Source organism: Elephantulus edwardii, unplaced genomic scaffold (assembly GCF_000299155.1).
Source record: "Elephantulus edwardii isolate Elephantulus edwardi_28Jun2011 unplaced genomic scaffold, EleEdw1.0 scaffold00104, whole genome shotgun sequence".
NCBI lineage: Eukaryota > Metazoa > Chordata > Mammalia > Macroscelidea > Macroscelididae > Elephantulus > Elephantulus edwardii.
This window is the reverse complement of record NW_006399854.1, coordinates 493719-500994: the sequence shown is the minus strand read 5'-3', so window position 1 is coordinate 500994 and position 7276 is coordinate 493719.

Genomic DNA, 7276 nt, shown 5'->3' with positions numbered 1-7276 from the left:
CCTTTACACTCTTCCTGAATGCTATCTTTGACATCCTCCCACAACTCATCTGGTCTTCGCTCGTTAGTGTTCAAGGCCTCAAACCTGTTCCTGAGATGAATCTGAAATTCAGGTGGTATGAAATCAAAGTCATATTTTGGCTCCTGTGGATTTGGTTTAATTTTCCTCAGCTTCAGCTTCAACTTGCATATGAGTAATTGTTGGTAGGAATTATAAAATATTTTAAGCCATCTGCTGTAAAATTTCTGCCAGATATTTTCACTCACCCAGATAGATAATTTTATCTCTATTTTTTATAAAGTGGACAGGGAAGAAGGGTTTCCTAAATAGTACATCTTTCATTCTCTGCCAAGACGCTGTTACTTGGACAAAACAAGAGAACACTGCATGATTTAAAATCAGAAAGTTGTACGGCAGGGTTGCATCCTCTCTATGTATCTGTTCAGTCTATATCCTGAGCAGTTCATTCATTCATGAAACTGTAGAAGAGTAGAATGAGAATGTAGAAGAGTATGGAATCAAGTTTCGAGGAAGACTCATCAACAATTTTGTGCTATGCAGATGACAGAATACTTGCTGAAAGTGAGGAGGACCAGAGGATCAAAGACTATATAGCCTTCAGTATGGATTACATCTCATCACCAAGAAGACGAAAATCCTCACCATTAAAATGATAGGCACCATCATGTTAGATGGAGAAAAGGTTGAAATTGTCAATAATTTCATCTTGCTTGGATCCACAGTCAACACCTGTGGTATGGTACCAGGAGATTAGGGGATGTATTGCACTGGAGAAGTCCACTGTCTGGTACCTCTCCAAATTACTAAGGAGCAATTATGTCAGTTTGAAGTTAAGGTTCACCTGATTTAAGCCATGGTCTTATTAGTTGTTTGCTGATCTGAAAGCAAACTGGACAACGAATAGTATGACAAAAGAATTGATGCATTTGAGTTGTGGAGAAGAGTACGGAACTATCCATCCTGCGGACTGCCAAAAGAAGACAGGTATTAGAGAAAGAGCAGCCAGAATGCTCGTTGGAGACAAAGCTTTGTCTCACATACTTTTTCTAGGAGAGAGTAAAATTTTTTTTAAAAGGGTCACCATTTTTAGAAGGTTGGAGGGTTGGCAAAGGAGAGACCCTTAAGATGGATTGGTGCAGTGGCTGCAGTAATGGGCTTAAGTTTGTCAGTGATGGCACAGTTCAGAGAACAGATAGAACAGAATTCATATCTCTTGCTCATAGGATTGATGTGATTCATACTTGATGTCCTCTGACAGTATATTCTCTCTTAATAGTTTCGTCTCCCATTCTGCCTTTTAAAGAAGTCACATCTTTTCATATAGTAATTGTTTAATAACTTAAGTTCAAATCATTAATTACCTCAGGCACTTAATAAAAATACGACATCTAGGACCTACATCAACCCTAGTGAATGTCAAATCTGTAGAATTTCTTATGCAGCTGACCTTTGAACCACTGTTTAAAGAGATCTGTTACCACACTCATAAATTCTGTTCTCGATCTTCTGTAGCTTAGCCTCTTGGTTTACTGACAATCTCAGAAACTTTTCTCTAATTACTGACTTCTAAGTTTTCCTCCTGGATTTACTGATTGTAGCTCCAGAAAGGAAAATTGAGTTAAGAATACCGAGAAAAATCTTAACTTTTATATCATTAGCAATTTATATCTTTTCTCCATCTGTCATGTTGTTGCCCGTTAGTCCAGTGGTCAAGAATTTTGTCATCTTGATGCTGACATGTAATCCATACTGAAAGCTGTAGTCCTTGATCTTGTGGAGCAGGCACTTCAAGTCCTCCTCACTTTGAACAAGCAAGGTTATGTTGTCTGCATAATGCAGGTGGTTAATGAGTCATCCTCCCATTCTAATGCCACATTCTTCATAAAGTCCAGGTTCTTGAATGATTTGTTCTGAAAAAGATTAAGTAGTATGGAGAAAGGATGCACACCTTTCTTGATAGTAAATCATGCGTGTTCCTTGCTCTGGTGAGAGAACAGCTTCCTAATCTAGCTAGAGGTTCTGTGAGAGCCAGTTAAGTGTTCTGGGATTCCCATTCTTAGTATTATCCACATTTTGTTACGATTCACACAGTCAAATGCTTTTGTGTAGTCAGTAAAACATAAGTAGATGTCTTTGTGGTAGTCTGCCTTCAGCCAAGATCCACCTGACATGAACAGTGATGTGTCCTTCGTGCCGGTAATTGGGTTTATTTGTAATACTATTTGGTACCAACAATCAGGAAATTAAAAGGTAAATTGCATTGTTAAAGTCTGCTATCGGGGACCTCTCCAGAGTGCTGAAGAGCAAGATGTCACTTTAGATACTAAGGTGTGTTTTACCCAAGCTGTGACCTTTTCCAGTTACCCTGCTGTGCATCTGAGAGTTGGACAGTCAATAAAGACATCAGAAGAAGGATTGATACCATTGGGTTGTGGTACTGTAGAGCAGCACTAAAAGAGGGCAGCCAGGATGCTTTTCAAGAGGGAAAATGGTGAAACTTCATCTCACATATTTGGGTCATGTTGTTAAGAGGGGCTGGTCCTTGGGGGACAAAAAGACATCGTGCTCAGAAAAGTGGAGGATCAGCAAAGAAGAGAGGACCCTCAACAGTGGCTGTAGGGTGGCACAAGAATAGGGCAGAGTTCAGATCTGATAGTCATAGGTTGCTATGAGGAGTACTTAACGGCGCCTAACAACTACTCTTACTTTCCAGTTGGTAAAGAACATGCATATAAGGATGACAGAAGAAAAATCGATGCCTTTGAGTTGTGATGCTGGGGAATAGTTATTAAACACACCATGGACTGCCAAGAGAACAAAAACAGGTCTGCTCTGAAGAGGAAACCAAGTTTCTCCATGGAGACAAGGATTTTGTCTCATACTTTGGTATGTTGCTGGGAGGGACCAGTCCTTGGAGAATGAAATTATTCTTTAAAGGGTAGAGGAACAGCATAGGAAAGGAAAGCCCTGGGTGAAATGGATTGACACAGTGACTGAAATAATAGGGCAGTTGTATCAGAGACGACGAGATTGGCTCAGGATAGATAGGGTTAATAGAGACTGAACAGCACATAACAACAAAGGATAAACCAATCCTGTTTCCTAGTTGGTGCCCTCAAACCTTTTCTTTTTCTGTTCCTTCTTTAAATTTTACTAAAATTCCAGTGAGATTGTTAAAATCAAGTATTTTACATGTAGGGATAGCAAATCTAAACAGGCTGTCATTAAAGGTTTTTCACAAATTGCCTTCTCAGTCCAGTTAAACTTCAGAGGGTCTGTTCACAGAACAACTTTCACAAACTCATTTGTAACATTTATGACCTTTATAAAATCCAACTCATATACTTCAAGGTTCGTTCTTTGCAGTGCTTTTTAAAACTCCATTATGCCAGGATTTACTAGGATACTCATTAAATACATAAAGGATGAGATGAACATTCGTTAGTGGCAAGACCAGAGATATGCGGTTCAAATCCACCAGATGCTCTGCTGGAGAAGGAGGAGGCAATCTCCTCCTGTACCAGTCAGATTTGATTTGACGGTACACGTAAAAAGAACCCAATTTAAAAAATAAAATAATAATTAGAGAAAAAAAGAACATTCATTATGTTTGTAATATTTCTAATACTCATGAGGGAGTAGATCTGTATAACAGTAAGACACAATAGTCGTTTTTCTGGATTGGAGGATTGAATATGTATGTGAGAATGAAAGACTAAGGCATTTTTCTAGATCAAAATTGAATGCCCCTTAAGTGTAAGAATACTATTGTGGTTTAAATAACAGGCTTTATTATTAACACTATATAATTGAAAGAATAATGACCTACATACATTTCAGCATGCTCGATAGTTTTATTTTTGCCAGGATGTTGTATAAATGAAATAATATTGTGTAGCTTTTTATTTCTCCTAGATAAACTAATTTGATTCCAGATTATATGTTAAGTGTTACAAGAAACTGTCAAACCTTTTTTCTAGAATATGTACTATTTTGTATTTGAGTGCATTAAGAAAAATTTTTGCTCTTTTAAATAATAGACATTTTAATATCTTTAGTTTTCTTATGTTGAATCTTTTTGGATTCCGGGTATCAGCTATTGTTGTTGTTATTAGTCGCGTAGGACTCATAGTGACCCTATGAACAAAAGATCTGAAACCAGTCCTTTCCTGTGCCATCCTCAGACTTCCTGATACACAAGAGCCCATTACAGTGGCACCTTGTCAGTCCACCTGTTTGAGGATCTTCCTCTCCTTCACAGACCCTCCACCCTTCCCAACATCATGTCTCTATCCAAGGAATAGCACCTCCTAGCAATATGTCCAAAAAGACAGTGGCCTGAATCACATGCACCTTTGTCTTCAAACTGACATCACTACTTCTTAATAATTTGGAAAGGTCCCTAACTGCACATTTTCCCTTTGGAATGCGTCTCCTTATTTTCTGACTGTTTGTACCAAACAAGGGTTTTAATTGTAGATCTGAACAAGATGAAGCTGTTGGCAGTTTGTCTCCTCTCCATCCATCATGATAGCGCCTACTGGTGAAGGACAGATAATCGTTTTCATTCTCTAAGAAGTATTTTTCATAGAGTAGAATTTTTCATTTTGGTGAAACTCAATATCAGGCTTTTTGTGGGTGGTTTTTCTTCTTCCAGTGTCAGTTTCATAGATCTGAAAACTCATTATGATCTTACAGATTGTTCTTGTATGTTTTCTCTTCAGTTGTTTGTTGTGTACCATAGAGTAAGAACCAACCTACGCACCCTCTAGTGGTGGTTTTTTTTTTTAAGAGGCAGTAGACCCTACAAAATTAGATTGCCCACCTTTCTCCCACAACACAGTTGTTGGATTTGTCCTGCTTGCCTGCATTTGGGACGGCAGTGCAACTCCTTGCCTTCTTGTTTGAGGTGTAGGTATATATTTTTTGTCCTGTGATTGCCCTTAGTTTTTTATATGCCACAAGATGTCATTTGTTGTCTTTGTATGCTTGTACAGTTGGGTTTTTATTCTCCTTTCTTCATTCTTTGCCTTTGCATCTTTATTTTTAAAAATATCAGTATTTAATCTACTTCTAGATTTTACTCTGTTCTATTGGTGTGCTCTATTACATTAACTTTAGTTAATCTTGAAATAAGACTTATCTTTGTTGGTCTTCAAAATCGTTTTGGCTGTTTTAAGTTTCTTTAAATACATTTTCAGAAACAGCCTGTTAATTTCTACCAATAAAAAGTTGATCAGTAATTTTATTTACTTTACATTGGGGTGATCTTTATTTCAGTATGTTTCATTAGTATTTTAAAATACTAGAATACTAAAATTTAGATTTGTTTCATGGGTTTTGTTGCCATCATAAATAGTACATACTTTTATCATTTATAAAGAAAGGCTTAGTGGCAAGGACTTGCTCTGCGCCAACGCACACAGTTAGATCCACCATTGCTCAGTTGAAAGTTGGGCTGCCATCTCCTTTGTGTGCACCTCTGAAAGCCTGCCAGAGGATCAGCTGAGCTGCCTCTGACTTTACAAAATAGTACATGCTTGGACTCACTAGTATAATCATTTCCATTAACTATTGATGTAGTATTTGAATGTTGTTACATGCCGTGCCTGAGACTCACTGTGACCCCTGTGTACAACAACTCTGAAGCCTGCCCTGTCCTGAGCCACTCCTACTCCGACACATCTACCCCCTTGCCCTAGTTACTGTATCCATCCTATGGGGCTCTTCCTCTCCTGTGCTGTCCCTTCACCCTTCTAACCATGATGTCCTTCTCCAAAGACTGGTACCTCCTAGCCACATACTCAAAGTATGTGAAACTGAGCTTTAAAAATCCTAGCCTCCAAGGAGAAAGTTGGTTTCACCTTCTCTAAAAGAGACTTATTTATCCAGCACCAAAACTCAATGGCATCAATTCTTCTGTCATCCTTTGTCATCTCAGATACATAGCAAGTAATTGCAAAGACCATGGGCTGGATTAGGCGCACTTTAGTCGCTCTAACAATGCTTTGTTTTTGCTTTTTAAAAAAAAAAAAAACAAACATAAAAAACACAACACTCACGACTCCATCTGAGGTATGCATTTAGTGTATTGTAGTAAACACCTTAATAGATGTATAAATATGCTCAGTGACAGAAGATTTAGTTGGGGTCAGAGCAGCTATCCTCTTCAGTCAATTTTATGTTTTGGGGGGGGTGCTTGAGATTGACAGCTGTTAACTGGTTAACAGAGGACTGACTAAATCATTTGAAAAAGCTATGCTCTTCAATCAATTTTATTGGTTGGGGGGGGTGTTTGAGGTTGACAGCTGTTAACTGGGAAACAGAGAACTAATCATTTTTAAAAGCCTTTTCTTTGTTCAATTGATGAAAATGCTCAGAAAGGACCATTGAATAGTTTGAGCCTGGGGAAATATATCATAGATGAGAGGGAATATAAGAAAGTAAAATGTAGACCAACTTTTAGTTCTATTTCTAAATGTAAAGTCCTATTAGTGTTGATATGCAGGCTTTTTTGTTTTTCACATGTTGGGGGGAGGATTTCTCTTGGATTCTTACCAGTAGTCTAGTATCTAGAGAAAAAGGAGTATTAATTTTGTGCTTGTCCTGTGAAATGATAGGTGTTTTAATCTTCCAGTCATTTAATCATGTTGATGACTTCTCATTTTTTAGGTCCCTTTTCTAAATGATGCAAATAAAATGAAACTGACAGTCTCATCAGATAAGTGTTTTAAAATTTTTATATGTGTGTGTATTTTATTTGGAGTTTGTACACCAAAACTTTGTTCTTTAATTTTTTTTCTTTTTTTAGGTACCACTATCAACAAGACTCACACTAATAAGGTATTATTAATACTTATCTTGAACTTTTGTACTATTTTATTTTGCCGTCCTAGCAATATAAGTTATTTCATTTCTCAAAGGGTAGTCACATCCCTTCTGCACCAGTTACAGTATTCTTATAGTTTAATCCTGTCTGTAGTCAGCTCTGGTGGCCTAGTGGCAAGAAACTGCACTGCAATTCTAAGGCACACAGGCCACCACTTGCTCCACAGAAGAATGGACAGTCTCCTCCCCTGTGATTTAATTGCCTCTGAAAACCCACAGGAGGGTCAGCTATGAGTCTGATTTTCCTTATGTTATAATCGATGTTAAGTCCCAACATGTACATAGCAACCTTGTAAACAGCACATCTGAACCCTGTCCTATCCTATAGCCCATCCTCATACTGGGTGTATAAAGGGTGGCTTGAGAA